At 38.6% G+C, this 18,961-nt stretch overlaps 1 long non-coding RNA gene across 1 annotated transcript; it reads right to left on the minus strand.

Annotated features, from left to right (window-relative positions):
* Window positions 1–2,410: 2,410 nt before the first annotated feature.
* On the minus strand, window positions 2,411–3,426 carry LOC111881795 (uncharacterized). The gene is made up of 3 exons (XR_006186171.2): window positions 3,351–3,426; window positions 3,121–3,196; window positions 2,411–3,029 (listed from the first exon to the last, which is right to left on the minus strand). It is a non-coding gene; the product is annotated as an uncharacterized LOC111881795 (long non-coding RNA).
* Between the last annotated feature and the right edge of the window lie 15,535 nt (window positions 3,427–18,961).

Consider the following 18,961-nt stretch of genomic DNA (forward strand, 5'->3'; position numbering starts at 1 on the left):
AATCATTACAGATTTTGTTAGGATAACATGGATTAAGAAAACCTCTAGGCTAAACTATATAAATTTCTTCTCGTAGATGTCTATTAACAAAAGCGGTCTTTCTCAAAATCTATTTCTTGGATCTCATATTAAGAATATGAAGTTATTGTAAATAATATCCTTGCTGATCTAATCATAGCTATTTGTGAAAATGTTTGATCATGCTTAATGTCAAGAGTATGATAAGGACCATAGTCAATGACATGAGTATGAAAAAAATTCTTTTATAACAAGTCTTGCTAAATGTCTATGATATCCATGTATCTATTCTTTCTAAAGCATCTTTTACTCCTTCTAGCCTTTCTATAGAGAGGAAGATTAATCAATCTCATAATTGATTATTACACATGGAATACATCTCAATGTTCATGACTGTAAGTCATTTATCAAATTCAAGATTTGATATTGCATCTTGGTAGTTGATAAATTCGCCAGAAAACCATCAAGAAGAACTCATCAATGAGAGATTCCACATTTCTCAAGCCAAAGATGATTTCTACCATTAATGAAAACAATGTGTGTTTGTGAATAGCTATTATTCAAATTAAAAAAATTCATTTTTGAAACTAGTGCCAAAAATTGATACAGCAGACTATGGTTGTTGAGCTTCTTCAAGTTTCATGTGCCTCCCACTTGCTTTGTCACTAGATGCTTTCTTTCTTCTGACTCAACATTCAGAAGAATAAGAGAACTTATTCTTATTGGGTTTGTATATAATAATCTAAATTCCCTTTTAGAATATTCTACAGACATGTATTTTGTTGGTTGTTTGTATTCAAGATATAGTTAATAGTGATTAAGTTATAATCCCAAGAGCATAGAGGAAGACTATTTCTACCGATTAGAAAGTAGACTTTATCCGGTATGGTCTAATTCATCCTTCATTATCTCTTAAGGCTTTAGATGATGTTACTGGATTTTATCCCAACTTTACGTGTAAAAACTTCTACAAAGGTTTCACAATTATGCTTTACCATGTAAAATATAATTATAACTACTATAGTTGTCAATAAAGTTGATTTGGTATCTTGTGCTTAATCTTAGACATTCATTAGAAAGGAAGTCATACACCATAGTGTATAGTTCCTTAATAATTATTTTTCTCTCCAGATTAATGAAAATTTGATTAGGAATCCTTTATATATAAATAAGATATGTCAAATAAACTATATTATTTGCCTTCAAATATCCATTTATTGAAGTTGGAATATGTGTATTTCATTTATATAATAAAGATAACAATGTCAAAGATAACTTTGATTCAACACACGTTTAAGTCAAAAGTGCTTGCATATAGAACTTAATTTTATTTATTAAAATTTTGATATTTATTTTTTAATTCTATTAAGAGATCTAGTCTCATAAATAGAAGTTAATCATTTCAAAATATGAACATTATGAAAAAAAACGATCTAGTAAATAATCAATCATTTAAATAAAATAAGTGAGACATATATATATATATATATATATATATATATATATATATATATATATATATATATATATATATATATATATATATATACACACACACACACACACACACACACGCCGTTTACCCGCGCCAAGCGACGGGTGTGAATAGTTTCTTTCGGCAATTATATCTTTTCGAAAACATGTATAGTTGGGTACCCAACTTTGACGTAAAAATAATGAAAAGGTAAACTCTTAACAGTGAGATCTAATCTGTTTTGGAAGATGATAAATTCTAACTTGGAAATTAACCCATTTTGGTATATTATTTTGGATTTAAAAAAAAAATATAATGTTTTCCTTGTTAAAAAAAAGAATAATAATAATAAATTTTGTGAAAATAAATTTGTTTTTTAATTTGAAGATGCACATTCTTTAAACATCCTCCTATATTTTCCTAATACATGTTCTATCAATTTAAAATGATGATAAAGTTATTAAGCTATTATTATTTTATTAAATGTAACACATGTTATCATTTAAAATGGGTAAATTAAAAAGATAAGTAGGAAAAAAATTTAGAAGGATATTTAATTTATCTTTCAATTGTGATTAAAATTTCTTTTGAATTTTGAATATGAGTTCATGTCAACCTAAAACAATATATATTCATTATTATTATTATTATTATTATTATTATTATTATTATTATTATTAGGTTATTTTACCAAATTATGGTTCCTAAAAGAAACTATAACTACAATATTATAATTATGTAAACTACTAAAAGGACACGTTAATAAGAAAAATTGGGAATACAATATTTTCAAAGAAATAAATTAAATAAAGTATTGTGCTATAATACAAGAACTAAACTACATTGTCATTCATGCATTCATATTATTTTTGTTGTATTTTTCTTCTTTCTTTTCTTTTGTGCTATGTTTGCTTCCCGTCACCCATTGGCCTCCTGTGGTTATCTGCAAACTAATAGTTTCTACACATACATTTAGTAAAAAATTCTTATAAAAGATTGAAATTATATTAATTTGTGGGACCTGACATAGCTTGCTTCAGAAGATAATAATAAAAATTTAGACAAATGGAACTATAGAGTATAAGTCACTCTTAGAGATATTTGAGCAACATTACTATCTACAACAATATAGTGTATTTACATTCGGAAGGAAAGACTCATTCGATATTAGCATCAAATATGGAATGAAAACTCTACATAAATGATAATACCTCACAATTGTTATTTTTTAATGAATATAAACTACATAAATGATATACATGAGGGTATTTGGGTCTTTTCAACCCATTATGCCTCCCAATTTCGTCCTCCTATTCTTTCTTGTTGCACATGCACCGTATTAGCAAATTCTACATAGAATGGAAACCATCCATTTGGATTAATCAAGCTTCCCATCATTTAAGATCAGTTGTGGTTTAATGGCTCTTCCATGTGATTTCAGATTACATGATTCGAGTACACAAAAGTAGTTAGGGATTTGTAAGGAAGATACCTTATCTTTATTTGATCAGATGAAGATAAAATGAAGGTTATCCCTCTGAAACAAGATAGCAAGTACCAATCAGAAAATGAATTCAACTGATAAAAGTATGTGGAAACAAATAAGATAACAATGACAACATACATACCCAGTATTTTATGAGTTCTCCATCATAAGTATATGCTTTATTAGCATATATGACTTTGTTTCTTGAATAGGCATACCTGAAATGTATCATAAATATTTTAATCTTAAAACACAAAAACAAAGATTATGCACAGTCAACCTAAATTCTAAACCAAACAAAACTACCAATCAAACATAACTTTAAATTGAAGTAAAGATTTATCCTTATAAAAGATAGACAAGAGCACTCACATGCTTACAAAGATGGGGTAGTTTGGAATTTAAAACTTCCTGTTGTTTGGACTTGTTTTACGATTTCTTGGTTTACAACATCACATGGCTGTAAAAAGTCATCAATACTTTTCTTTTACATGAAACAAAGTATCTAGTAAAGCATATTACATAAAAAAAAGTTTATAGGAAATTATGCTTATACAAAATTTCCTAACCTTGCTTAGCTCCAAATCCAGGTTCCACCATATTTTCTACAAACATGGAAAAAATTATATCAAAATCTAAATATTAAATCCTAACCATTATTTGACAGCTTGTTTTAACCCAACCAAGTTCTGTAGTGGATCTGAGATTCAAAACTTTGAAGTGGATCTCAGTTTTTGAATCACAAGACTTGATGAAGAAAGCTATGTGTGTAGGGTTTGCTCATCAATAATGGTGAATGAGGAGGAATTTGTTCAACACTTAAACATTAGGGTCTACTTTTACTATTGAAAAAATAATGGATTCTTAAGATTGTTCTTGCAGAAGAAATACATTACTCATGTCTACCATACACGTTAATAAGATTGTCTGTAATGCAAATAACAACTGAAACATGCTCATATTATATCCAAAAATTGTTTAAATCATAGTAACTTAAAAAATAACTCACCATTGAAGACTCAAGATGACCAGATATGGGGTTATCATTCCTCGGTTTGATGTTGGTGTCAAGCCGATTAGATTTAAGGTGAATCTGGATTTAAAGAAATGAAATTTGTAACAAAAAAATCCCTTCTCAATTGTGATTAGTTCGAGTTTGGGAGTGAAGAAACAAATGGAATCCAAAACCAATACAGAAAATCAAAAAGTGCAAGAACCCAAAATCAAAACAAAACTTTATATATATATATATACATATATATATATATATATATATATATATATATATATATATATATATATATATATCAGCTTAGAGCTAAACAACATAAACGGATGTAGGGTTCTTACCAAAAATTACAGAAGAGGAGAGTGTTGTTGCTGGTTTAAGAACAACCACCTCCAAAACCTTCTACAAAAAAATTGAACCATACTGGAGAGGAGAGAGTAACGGAGGAGATAGAAAACTACAGCAAATAGGCAATGGTGGTGAATGTAGGGTCCGTTAGATGTTGCGTCTTGGGCTCGTTCTTTAGTCCAATTTTGTATCTGGATTGGGCCTGTCCATCCGTGATTTTATATTCTAGGGTTTAGTATATATAGATGCTTACATGCATCTTAGTACGTAAGTTTTGGAGAGTCTATCATTATCAACGATACTTTTGTTTTGATTGTAACCCTAAATAGCCTCTACAGCGGAAGTTCTTAGTCGAGCTCTGCTGAGGCGTGAATCTAATGAAGCATTCGGCATATTTTGATTCATTCTTTTGTTTAATTTTTCTGTTAGTATTTTTTCTGATTAACCTGTTTGAAGATCTAAACGATCAAAGAGTTTTTGAACTCATCAATTGGTATCAGAGCTGGTGAACAGTTTTGGATTTTTGAACGCACATATTTTTTCCGTGAACTGAAAAATAAAGATTCCATCAAGTCTGGGCGGTTCGGAAAGTCGTTTTTCGTGATAACGTCAAATTTTTCAAGACTTTTTTGGATTTTATACTTCGTTGTGTATATCGTTTTGTCACGAGGGAGCATAGTAATTTTTATCCATTCAAGATCATTCTCATGACCATTAGACGACTTTATAATCACGTTTTTTATTATAAATCGGGGGAGAATTTGGTATGGCTATTCGAAATTGGATTTCTGACTTTTCAAAGTTGAACATTTTTTATAAAGCTTGTGGTAGAATTATGAAGGTAGCTTTTACAGTGGAAGTTCTTCATCGAGCTCTGCTAAAGCTTTTACATAGAAGTATCCTTTACAGTGGAAGTTCTTTATCGAGCTCTACTAAGGACTTGTTATATCTCTGACTTCTAGTATTTTCTCGATCAAGTGGAATTACGAATCTTAAAATTTGGGTTGTTACATGATAATTTTTGGTGGCTTATATCATTAGCTTATTTGAGGATCACTGTGACTTGGAGGGGGAGCTCTTCAAAGACAAGAAGTGATTTGGTTTTTTTGTTCTGAAATGGGTTTTTATGGCGGGTTTGGTTTTCATGAAGATTTTTTTGGGATTACATTCGAAAATGAAGTTTAAAGACATTACTTCAGTGCTTGATTTATATATCTTAGAGCCCGTGTTTGAAGACTATTGAAGAATCAAGATTCGTGGATTGCTTCATCTATTCCTCGTTGCAAGATCTTTTAATTCGCTAGATGCTTGTTTTGGAAGTTAAAGCATTGTCATCCATTCCATACTTTGAGGGGGAGATTATAGGGTTTCAAAGCACTCCATGGATGATGGCAATGGGCCCCTTGATGAAGTGTAGGTTAAAAGCCCAAGACTTGTCTTTTCCTTATAAATAGTCATGTATTATTCCTTATTAGGGTTAAGAGTGAGGAAAAATGTAGCCGCCACGTGAGGTTTCTTATGTAGTGTTAGATTCTTTAGTCTATGCTGAAAGTGTAATTTATTCCTCATATTTCAATAAATCGAGTGATCATTCAACCTAATCTTCATATTTGTGTTTGTTCTTATTTTCCGCATCTTGTTCATCAAATCTCAATTAGGGTTTTAATCCCAACAAGTGGTATCAGAGCAGGAGACTGTGTAATTCATACACATCTCTTCTGTGAAAGAAGTGATTAGGGTTTATTCCGCATTCATTGATATTTATTGAGCCGTCACTCCATAATTGACGTATCTCATTAATTATTCATCTTGCCCTAATATTACGTATTACAAAGTCTGATCTTATAACAGGTTACACGATCAAGCATGGACGATTCTCAATCCAATCCCATCAACATCTCTAACAGCATCAGATCAACCACCAAGATTCCAATTCTCTATACTCAAGACTATGAAGTATGGACACACCACTTTGAAGATTACGTTATTGGATCTGAAGATAATGGGTATCTGATATGGGAAGCTATCACTTCTGGCCCTTTCGCACATTCAAGCACGTCCAGGATCATTAAAACTCAAAAGGAGTATAATGATCTATTAAAAGATGTGAAAGACGTCATTCAGGATGAAAAGGAGAAGTTCCAATGCAACATTAAGACATTGAGACTAATTCGATTCGTTCTTCAGTCCGAAACGTTTCGATTAGTTAGTTCTTGCAGTATAGCAAAAGAAATCTGGGATCGGCTGCGAGAGCTGTACTCCACACATGAAGATCTAGAGCATTTGTTTCAGACCCTACTTCTCTCTGAATTTGGAGAATTCAAGCAGATGCCGGATGAGGTTGTTACACAAACATTTGATCGGTTCAATCATCTTCTCAGCAAGATGATCAAGCATGAGATTGAAAGAAAGCTTATCGAACAGAAGGTCACATTCTTAAATGGTTTGAGACCCGAATGGAGGGCTGTTGTGTCGACGGTTAAAGCGCATGAGCAGTTTAAATCATATTCCTTGGCAAAACTGGTGGGGATTCTGAAATCCCAAGAAAAGATTGTGTTGCAAGAGAAAAGTGTGGTTTCAAGCTTTGGGTTTTGGCGCTCTTGTCCAAAGGTAAGAATGCAGAAGAAGAAGAAGATTTGAATCTGGGAGATTACGATTTAACAGCTGAAGACTATGCTATGATGGTATCAAATCCCATAAGGTTCATTAAGAAGAAGTTCCCTACCAACAAGAACCGAAATTGGAAGGGAAGCTACAGTTCTGAGAAAGTGAAAGAGGAGCCGAAAGTTGAAGAATCAAAGAAGGGAGCGAAAGGTGAAGCTGACTCTGGTGTCAGTTGCTTCTACTGTGGTGGGAAAAATCATTACGCAAAAGATTGCATGTTGAAGAAGATGGCAGAGAAAGATGAGGAGAAAGATGAAGAAGCAAGTCTTATGAAAAGACTGGAAGAGATAAAGAGGAAGAAAGCTGCTACTAATCCCTCTATGAATGCTCTTATTGTGCAGGGTTCGGTAGATGATGATGAGTTCGATGGCGTACAGGTGTGGTCAAACGACTCAGAGGATGATGAAGTGAGAAAGCCTTCTCATGGAAAGGCATATTTGGCGAAGAATGGTGATGTGAGTGGAAGATGTCTGATGGTGTTAGATGTATCCCAGATGAGAGGATACAACACTGATGGTGGAAACGAAGAGGCTAAGGAGCGAGAGGACTTGTGCTTTACAGCGAAACCTCTAAGTGTACAGATCAGTGAGCTAGATGAACTGATCAAGAAGGTACAATCTATTTTTGTTTCTTTTAAAATTCCACAAAAATCATATGAAAAGGAATTAAATAACTTGAATTCAAGAATTTCAAATCTAGATAGTTGTTTAACTCAAACACGGGTCACGGATTCTAATCTAACTGACCAAATAAGCAGGGTGTCATCCAAGAGTGAGGAGCGAAGGATATGGATAGAATAGAAGGAGTCGGAGCTGGTTAAATCTAGGGATGAGAACATTTATTTGCAAAGAGACAATCTCAAATTATTAAAACAGAGGAATGTTTTTTGTTTAATTGCCAAAAGGCTTTATGCTAACATTACTCAGCTGCATTTAAACTGTGAAATAGGATAGAAGATACATCGCATGATTTTACCCTTCCTTGAGTTTAAGGAGGATGAAATCGATGCCGAAGCATACAACTGTGAAAGTGTTGTATCTTCTGATGATGTCAATCCTACTTATATGTATGGTCTGGACAAAATTGAATCTTTTATAAAGTCCAATGACCATAAGGACATGCTTAAAAATCTTTTGGATGAAAATGATAAGTTGAAACTCAGGGCCGAAACCATACAAAAATTTGACTCATTGAGTACCAAATTGAGTTCAGAAAATAAAATTGATGTTGAAAATGCATCTGAACTTAATGAGGACGATGACATGAGTGAAATTTCTGTAGAGGATGATGTTGATTGTTCCGAGTTCATTAGGAGCGAACCTGAAAACCACAAAAATCTGATTTCTGAAAATTCTGTGGAATTCGCTCGTTTGTCCAAAACTAAGTCCCTAATCCTTAAAGAAAAGGCCGTTGTGTTTCAAAAGGTTAGAACAACTCCCAATCAGGTTTATAAGGTCACAGGAGTAACCGAACATCAGACAACCGAACTCACTGCCATAGTGAATGAAGATAATGCAGATAGTTGTGATGAGTTTTTCTGTTCTGCACCAATAGACAACGCAGATGAAACAGTCGGTTTGTCGGAGCGAACATCATGGAAGGCCAAAGGAAGATATGTGCCCGAACCTCTGAATAAGCCTACCAATTTTGACATACCAAGTTCCAGTGGCACAAAAGAGATTCCAGTGGAAGAAGTCACCTCAACTAGTGAAACCTCTTCCATGAAGAGTGAACCTGTTGCTAAGTAGCCGAAACAAAAGACAAATATCCATAGACAACCGAAACATGTGAAAAATCAAAAGCAGCAGAGAAACTTGAGATACAAGAAAAATCTATCAGAGCGAAAGCAGTTTTGGCGCTCTCAAAATCCTCACTACACTCTCTTTGACAAACATTCTAAGTCAAAAGGAGAAGAAAACAGGAGTAAAAGGAACTTCGAATCACCGATTCAAAAGAACCAGAGGAAGACTTTCGAGCCACAGGAAGAACAAAACCGAAAGGATAGGTTCGGTCCCGAAAGCAACGACAACCGAAGAGCTGGTTTCGGTCCACCAAACAACAACAGGCAAAGACCAGATTTCAGCCCGTCAAGCTTTTACAATAAAAGACCCAGTTTCAGTCATCCAACCTACAACACCCGAAAATCCAGCTTCGGTTCATCATCAATCAGCAACCGAAAGTCCAGGTTCGGTCCCTCAAATGAGCTCAACCGAAAGGGTTACTTCGAACCTCAAGTCAGGAAAAATTCTCATTCTAATTTCTTTTCTTCTAATTCTTCTCGTTCTCAATCTTCTTCTAAGCCGAATTCTGGTCCTACACCAAATTCAAGATCATCAAAGAATTTGAAAGGAAAAAGGAAATTTTCCTCAGCTAATGAAGACCGAAAGCAGGCTAAAGTCCAAACACCAGAACCTAAATCCAAAACACCTGCATCTAATTCTAATAAAATCAAAGTGTTTACTATTAAAAGAAAAGATGAAACAACCTTAATAAAATGAACATATCTCGTTGATGTTTCTCTTACTATTCCTGTTTCTGTAAAAGGCTCACGTGGACCCAAGAAACTTTGGGTTCCTAAATCTGCTTAATCTATGCAGGTTATAAGTGACGAGCAGTTTGACGAAGAATGGTACATAGAGAGTGGCTGCTCGTGTCACATGACAGGAAGGAAGGAAGAGCTAAGGGAGTTTCGGTCACTTCAAAATGGTGGCAATGTCAAGTTTGGTAACAACTCTTATGGAACGATAAAGGGTTATGGGATGATAACCAATGGAGATTTTACAATCAGAAAGGTGGCGTATGTAGAGGGGTTGCAGCATAACCTCATCAGTGTGTCTCAACTGGTGGGAGGAACAGATCTCAAAGTATCATTCGATGACGAAGGATCAGAAATAATAGAGAAGAAATCCAACAAAGTCATTCTCAAGTCTGAACGAAAAGGTGAAATGTTCCCTCTGAATCTCAGACCAATCAAAGGGAATCCAACAATATGTCTTTTATCCAAAGCCCACTCAGACGAAAGTTGGTTGTGGCACCGAAGGCTCTCACATCTCAACTTCAAAGACATCAACAAGCTTGTCACCGGCGGTCATGTTCGGGGTCCTCCATTGCTTAAGTTCGATCGAGAACACTTATGTGCTGCATGTGAAATGAAAAAACAAAGTCGTCAAAGTCACCCAACCATCATAAACACCAAAGTTGTTGAACCACTTGAGTTGCTTCACATCGACTTATGTGGTCCATCATCAATCGAGAGCATTGGCGGTAATAAGTATATCCTTGTTATTGTTGATGACTTCTCACGTTTTACTTGGGTATTCTTTCTAAATCACAAATCTGAAGCGACTCCTAAGCTGAAGATCTTTATCAAGCAAGTCGAAGTGCAATTGAGGAAAGTCGTTCGAAACATCAGGAGCGATAATGGACTGGAATTCAAGAACAAAGAATTTGAAGATTTCTTAACTGAAAAAGGCACCAATCATAATTTCTCAGCCCCTTATACACCTCAACAGAACAGAATTGTCGAAAGGCGAAATTGATCCCTGTGTGAGGCGGCCCGAACCATGCTAAGTTTTGCTTCTCTTCCTTTATATTTCTGGGCTGATGCCATTGCTGCAGCGTGTTTTACTCAGAACAAGTCTTATCTCAACAAGCGTTTCTCTCTCACTCCTTATGAGATAATCAACAACAGGAAGTCGAATGTCAAATTCTTTCACGTGTTCGGTTCCAGGTGCTTCATCTTCAACTCCAAAGAACATCGCAACAAGTTTGATGTCAAAGCTGATGAAGGTATCTTTCTGGGATATTCTCTTACTTCAAAGGCTTACAGGGTTTTGAATAAGCGTTCTAAAAGAATTGAAGAAACCTATTATGTGACGTTCGATGACAATTACGTCAAGAAGTTGAAGTCCACTGAAGAAGCAATAGGAGAGATTTTCTCTCAAACAGGTCAAGTTACAGCCTCTATCGCCAATCTCTTTGACCAGTTCATGGATCTATTTGATGAACCTGAGAAAGCAGCTCTCTCTGAAGCCACGGCAGCAGACAACAAGATTGATCACCTTAAGAAGATCGTTGAAGATGCAGCCAAACGAATGGGAGCGGAAGAACCAGTTCGAAAAGAACCTCCCCAGAGCGGTACTTCGGTCGAGGGGGAGAATCTATCCTCTTCAAATGAGCAGGACTCATATACTCAGGGGGAGAATCCAATTTTTGACGCACCCGAAAGCCCCTCTGCACTCGAAAGTCCTGTTGCACCCGAAAGTCTGGATCAACCCAAAAGCCCTGTTGAAGAAAGATTTCTTGGCTGATCATCTGTCTAGGGGGAGAATTCCGATATGCTCTATGATGATGATATTCAATCAGAGTTGGAAGAAATGGTCAATGCTGAATTGGATCTATCCTATGATCCAAGCTATCCTCCTCTCACCAATTGGACCAGAGATCATCTTGTATCTCAAATAGTGGGTGATGTATCTGAAAAGGTTCTAACCCGATCTCAAGTGAAGGCAAAGCAAACTTCCCTATTCTCCAAAGTAGAGTTCTACATGTTTAATTCTTTCGTGTCCAAAATTGAGCTGAAGACCGTCAATATTGCCCTTGATCATTCTGATTGGGTACAGGCAATGCAAGACGAACTCATTGAGTTTGAAAGAAATAAAGACTGGAGACTCATTTCAACACCAAAAGATGCCCCGGTTGTCGGTCTCAAGTGGGTGTTCAGGAACAAAATGGACAAGGAGGGGAATGTAATCCGGAATAAGGCTCGGCTAGTGGTGAAAGGTTACTGCCAGGAAGAAGGAATCGATTACGAAGAGACATTCGCTCTGGTAGCAAGGCTGGAATCCGTTCGAATATTTCTCGCCTATGCACCACACAATAATTTCGAGGTCTACCAGATGGATGTGAAGTGCGCTTTTCTGAATGAGGAACTTGAAGAAACTGTGTATGTGGAGCAACCTCCTGGCTTCGTGAATGAAAATCATCTAGATCACTGCTACATCTTGGATAAAGCTGTTTATGGTCTGAAACAAGCACCTAGGGCATGGTATGAAACACTAACTAAGTTTTTAAAGATGTCTAAATTCTAACAAGGTTCGGTTGACCCAACCTTCTTTCGTAAAAAAGAAGGTAACCACCTTATGATAGTTCAGATCTATGTCGATGATATCATCTTTGGCTCAACGAATCCTAGCCTAACAGCTGAATTCAGAAAGTTGATGGAGGCTAAATTTGAAATGAGCTCAATGGGTCCGATTAACTTTTTCATTGGTTTAAATATTAGACAGGGACCCAAAGGTATCTTTATAAACCAGGAAGCATATACCAAGACTCTTCTTGCTAAATTCGGCATGATGGGAGATTCAAAGGTCAAAGTTCCTATGGTGTTCGGTACCAAGCTCACACCATCTTTGGAAAAACCGGCAGTTGACATAACGCTATATCGCCAAATGATTGGTTCCCTGATGTACCTCACAACTAGCAGGCCTGATATAATGTTTTCAGTTTGCTATTGTGCCAGGTTTCAAGCAAATCCGCGTGAACCACACATGTTGGCAATGAAGAACATATTCCGGTACCTGAAGCGAACGACCTCTCTCGGTCTCTGGAATCCCTCAAACTCGGGTTTCTTTGTTCAAGCCTACTCAGATGCAGACCTTGGAGGATGTGGTCTAGATCGGAAAAGCACTACAGGAGGCTGTCAATTCCTCGAAGGGAAGTTGGTGAGCTGGCAATCTAAGAAAAAAACGTGTGTTTCTCTGTCTACAGCCGAAGCAGAGTACATTGCAGCTGCCTCCTGCACATCTCAAGTGATTTGGATCCAAAGTCAACTCCGGGACTATGGACTCAATATGAAAAAGATCCCACTATATTGTGACTCTGAAAGTGTAATTAGGATCTGTCATAACCCAGTGCAACATTCCAAGATGAAGCATATAGCACTGAGGTATCACTTTATTAAGGATCATGTTGAAGAAGGAAATGTCGAAATTCACTTTGTTCGAACAACTGATCAACTGGCAGACATCTTTACCAAAGCCCTTCCTGAAGCAAGTTTTAATAAAATCCTACAAGGCCTAGGTATGATGGAATCGGAGTCAGTACCAAAAATACATTCTCAGAACTAAAATGTTGGAAGCGAAATGAACCGAACGCTCGGTCTATTTCGGGCTCGGTTCATATGGGAACCGAAATGTACCGAACGCTCGGTCTATTTCGGGTTCAGTCCCATTGCACTTTTTTCTCTTATCTATACAAGGTGATATTTTTTGGTTGTACCCATTTGTACAATAGTTTTTCCAAAAATTCCAAAACCAATTTTTTTTAGGAACCGAAATGAACCGAGCATTCGGTTTATTTCGGGTTCGGTTCCAAAAAAATTTTTGGTTTTTTTTGTTTTTCTCTTTACAAAAATATCAAAAGTTCCAAAAATATTTTCTTTTTCTTTTTGTCTCTTCTTTTGTTTATATTAACAGTTTACAGATTAACGATGGGGCAGGTATCATTCTCACACTTTCTACTAGTTAAGTGTCCCTAGAAGCATGCTGCTGCATATCGTCCAAAGCCTCAACTGATTCTAAATAAAAGCCTTATTGACTTGGTATATACAAACCTTGTCTTCCCAATTAGGCTGATACATTTATTCTAATCATGGGCTACCTTACTCTTTTCTCATATGAGTTAAGAGTTTTCTGTTTGGTCACTATTTTTATAGCAGAGGTACTTTGGTTTCTTTATACCACCTCAAATATTTTTCTCCATCATATTCACTTCATACAAGTAACCCTTGAGACTCTCAGAAATTACCACTAAGGTTTATGGTTACACAATCTCTGTGTTTGTGATCTTAGCTTCGTGTCACTACGTGCTAAGTGAAACCCACAATTCAATACCTACTATGCATTGACGGTGAACAAATTAAATTTGCTCTAGCTTTCACTTACGAATTAACGAATACACCTAAGTGGTTGTACTATGAAATCTCTAATTTTTCTTTTTGTGTGATTCTTATGAAATTGTTACATACCATAACATTTCTTCCCTTAGAATCCAATTTTAATTTTTTTTGAGATTTCACACCAAGTATTCCCAACATGTCACTTACATATTATCCAAACCTACTTGTTCAATAGACTACATTGGTCTCACAAGTACTTCATTCGGTTTTTCTCTTATGTCAAGATTAGGAACTCTGAACTGAAGCGAAAGCCACCCATATAAGCCTCATTAAAAGATGTCTTTCAACACTTCTTAACAAGTGATTGATCGTAATTCAACGGGAAACCACACAAACACTTTAAAGTCTCTCTTGACTTTGAAGGAAGAGATTCGTGCCCGGGATCCACAATTTTGTGTCTTTATTGACATCACAAATTCCCACATATATGTTGCTTTATTTCTTTATCTTTGACACTCTATGCACGAAAATCTTTTTGATTTTTCAAAAATATGGTTTCGTTCATTATAAGCTATTTTTATGGCTCAAGTTTTAATGCAATATTCTCAACGGGATGTTATGGCTAATACTACACGTGTTCACTTTTATCTATGAAGACAGCTCATTCTAAAAGGATAAGTTGCTGACTCAGCCGAAAGTCTAAACGTTTTGGCATTCAAAACGGCCCTTGATGGGAAGGCGTGCAAAACGGAAGAGTTTTTCTCTCTCATGCGTAATCATAGGGGTTGCTAAACTGTCACGCATCAATCAACTCAGGAAACGCTTCGATTTTCAAGAAGATTTGGGGGCGGATTCTTCTCTCTCCTCTAACCCACGGTATAAAGGGTAAACCCTAAGGTCTTTTACCTCTTTACTGCACCCAAAATTCAGAGAGCAAGAAACGATTATCTTCTCCCACTGTTCATCTTCTTCTCCAAAACACTCTTCAATGGCGGATTCTTCTTCTGTTCACGCAACCTCTCACATTTTGCCTATCCAACCTCAGCAAAGCCTGATCATTGATCTCACCCCACATGCCTACGACGCCTTCATGTTCCCAATTGTGGAGTGTCTCAAACACTCTCCACTGGTTTTAGCATTAACCAAGGTTGAAATCGTTCCAATGGAGTGTTTGTCGTAGATCTTCTCAACTGCCCACTATGACAAGTCTGTCGATTGCATTTTCTTCGACATTCTTGATACCAAAACCTCCATCTCCAAACAGCGATTATGTTCGCTTCTAGGGTTCGAACCTGATGAGTCAAGGGTTAACCCTGAGTCTATTCCTGTGGGACAGTTGTTCTCCATGTTTTACAACATGGGATACACTGAGATTTTAACTACAATCACAAAGTTCAAGAAATCCTATCTTCCTCCACAGTGGAATGGCTTCTTCACGGTGCTGTTCAAGGGTTTGTCAGAAAGAAGTGCAGGTTCTGACGGGGCTAGCCGTCTGTTTATGACGGTCCTCTACGGGTTATATCACAGCCTTAATCTTGACTATGGCTATGTGTTATGGCAGCAGTTGATCCAAAGTCTTGCCTCTACTTCTCGCCATTTTGAGATTTCTTATACCTGATTCTGGACACTGGTCACAAAGTGGGCAATGGACAAGTATCATGTCCCTATCGTTGCTGATTCTCCATTCTCCTAGATCGCAGTTTTCCACACAACGAAGATCATCGTGACTAATTCTTCCAAGTTTCAGTTCGTTGGCTCAATCCCTGAGTCAATGTATGAGTGTGTTCCAAAGGATAGTCGCATCATCAAGACTTACAAGGAGTTTCTTCGTTCAGGCCCAGAGAGCAATCTATCCACGACGCTGACAAGCCTGCTCCCAGGGGCAAGAAACCAGAAAAGGGGAAAGACAAGAAAGATGTCAAAGGAGCGAAAGGTCCTTCTCCAAAGAAGCGAAAACCTTCGAAGGCAGCTCAATCACCTCCACCAAAGAAGAGGAAAACCCAGCCCAGGCGCAAACTCATTCTTGCCTCTTCCTCCAGTGAATCAGAGGATGAGAGTTCAGACTCAGAGGAATCGCTTAGAGGTAACACTCCTCCCCGTTCGCCTTCACCTGAGGTACCCGTTTCATCTAAACCTGTCTCTCCTCCCTCAATCTCCATCTCTATTTCCATTCTCCCCATAACCTCCACTACTCATATACCACCTCCCTCTATCCCTGTACCACCTCCTATTTTCTCAGAAGCTACGACAACAACCACCACTGGAGTTCGAACCAACGTATCTGATACGAGGGCTCATACTTCAGCACCCGAACCCACACCCGCTACAGAACAAACTTCCATACCCGAACCTACTACCACATCCGAACCTCCACCTTCGCCTTCATCTCCCAATCACTCAGCAGATGACGAGCCTTTTCTTGGAGGAGAAGACATGACTTTTGACTCTGTCTACTATAGTCCGTACCAGGTTCAAAGTGATGATGACGATGATGCTCCTGTCACTAAAAAGCATCTCAAGGAACTTCATGAGAAAATCGACAGTCTCATCGCTTCCTCCTCCTCTTCCTCTCGGTCCACAATCTCAGAGGCTGCCATTCAGGGGCTAGTTGATTCGTTCACCAAGGCACATGAAGCCTCAATCAACTCCGCCACTGCTGCTATTGATGCCTCTACCAAGGCGTGTGCTGCTGCGACCGAAAAAGTCGAAAAACTATTTGTCAATGCTAACAATCTTTTACAGTCTTTACAGGGAGCCGCTGATTCCATTACAACGAAGGTTGACTCTCTTGTCGAAAAGCTGGCCACTTCATTCGCATCAGAACAACAATTCTTTGCTAGTCTTCGTCAGTCTCTTGAGGCTGACAATAAAACCTTCCAGGTGACTGTTGAGGAGCGCTTGACAAAGCTGCAAGAAGATCTCGTTTCAGAAAACTCCGTGATGGATGCTCTTGCTCGCAAAACCACTGCTCTAAATGTCAAGAGTCTTCAACTTTTCCAATCAGAAAAGGAGGTTGCGACTCTCCGATCTGAGCGAGCGGTCATTTCCACGTGTGTTTCGGATGTCCACGCCACCCTCTCCAACATTATTGAAGCGCATGATCCCATCCTGAACTATTCTGTAAGGCGCACTCTAGCTGAGAAGCTTGCTCCCGGCCTTGACCTACTCAGCAAAATTGAAGGGCTTCCTGAGTTTGTGGCCCATCCAAAACAAGGGGTAGAAGATGTGTCTCAACCGCCTCCTACTTCTACATCAACTAAAGCAACTGAACCTCCTCCAACGGGTCAACCTTCAGGTTCGGGTGCTAAAAATAAAGGGAAGAAGATTGTTGATGACAGTGATGATGATGATGATGATAAAGAGACCATCGCTGATCTCTTGAAGAAACAAGGCAGGGAAAAGGATGCAGACATGAGTGCTCGCGTTGCCAGAGAGGCCGAGGAGAATGAAAGAAAAATAAAGGAGGCTCATGATCTCCTTGAGAGTCGCAAAACTCTATTTCCTCTGTGGACTCTCGAGAAGCTTATCAAAGAATGTAACACCCAGGATTTTGAAAGCCAAGAAAGTAAAGGAAACCCTAAATTTAGAGGGACTCGACGAGTCAAAGGAAGGACTCGGCGAGTCGGAGCGGGATCCGGGTCGATAAGAAAGTGACCAACTCGACGAGTCGGCCAAGTGGACTCGGCGAGTCTGGTCTGTGCGAGGAAAACCCTAAATCCGGGGCTTGGAGCCTATTTAAGCATCTTAATCTTCTTCCTAGGGCTCCTTTACAGCCTCTTGCACCCAGAACGCCGCACCTTAAGCCCTCATTGTGTTCATTCAAGCTTCTAGCCATTTTTGAGTGGGTTTAAGGAAGAAGAAGGAGTGGGAATCCTTGAAGCATCAGGGAGTGGCTTTGGATCTGAAGTTTGGGAAGCATTTCAGAGCATTGGAAGGTATCAATTCGTTTCTCTCCTCCATATTTTTCCTTGGTTATGAGTTTTGGGGCTTTTAAGCCATGTTTAAGACCAATCTTGAGCTTGAGGTCCAGATCTGAGGTTGCTACCTCAGATCCATGTTTATTTTGGTATGTAATCCCATAAAGTATCAGCCATTGGGTGGAAATTGGAGTCTCTTGGTCCTAAACCCTAGCTATGGGTGTATTTTGCCTAGATCTCACTCTCTACACGTAAAGGTTGCAACTTTACGTGGGAGCGCGTACCTTGACATTTCGAGAGTTCAGAGCCTGCGGGGCACCAGACTATCATGGGGCTAGGGACCCCATTGCTATGGGAGCGCGTACCTTGACATTTCGAGAGTTCAGAGCCTGCGGGGCACCAGACTATCATGGGGCTAGGGACCCCATTGCTAGCAGCAGATGGTTGGCTGATGTTGCCAACGCTTTTCGTACGAGCAAGTGTCCCGAGGGGGACAAGGTTAGACTCGCCTCCTGTCTTCTGAAGGACAGAGCGAGGGATTGGTGGGAGGAGATTGGTCATGCTTTGGGGGATGATGCCGCGTTGGACGCGATGACTTGGAGTGATTTCTCGGCCAGGTTCAGGGCGGAGTTTTCGCCGACTATTGAGGTGCAGCAGCTGGCACGAGAGTTTCAGGATTTGACGCAGACTACTGAGACTGTGGCGGAGATCACCGCCAAGTTCAGGGAAAGGGCTCTTCTTGTACCGCAGTATGTAGCGGATGAGGAGATGAAGAAGGCTCGGTACCATGAGATGTTGAGAGACGACATCAGGGAGTTCGTGAGCAGGTCCAGCTGTAAGACGCTGGAAGATATGATTTCTCGGGCTAGGGAAAGGGAAATTGATTTGGAGCAGATCCGGAAGAGGAAGCCGGACGAGGTTCAGGTATCAGCGGGTTCAGGCAAAAGGCCCAAGGGATCGGATTCGAGATCGAGGGATCGTCAGGACCGCAGTTGATGCGGAAAGTGTGGCAGGGCGCACGGGGGCGCGTGCAGGAGTGGTAGCGGTGGTGAGTCTGGCTGCTTCAAGTGCGGTCGGACTGGTCATTTTAGCAGGGATTGTACTGTTACCGCCGCGCAGGGATCAGACATGATATGTTTTCATTGCA

This window comes from Lactuca sativa, chromosome 8 (assembly GCF_002870075.4).
Source record: "Lactuca sativa cultivar Salinas chromosome 8, Lsat_Salinas_v11, whole genome shotgun sequence".
In the NCBI taxonomy this organism is placed as follows: domain Eukaryota; kingdom Viridiplantae; phylum Streptophyta; class Magnoliopsida; order Asterales; family Asteraceae; genus Lactuca; species Lactuca sativa.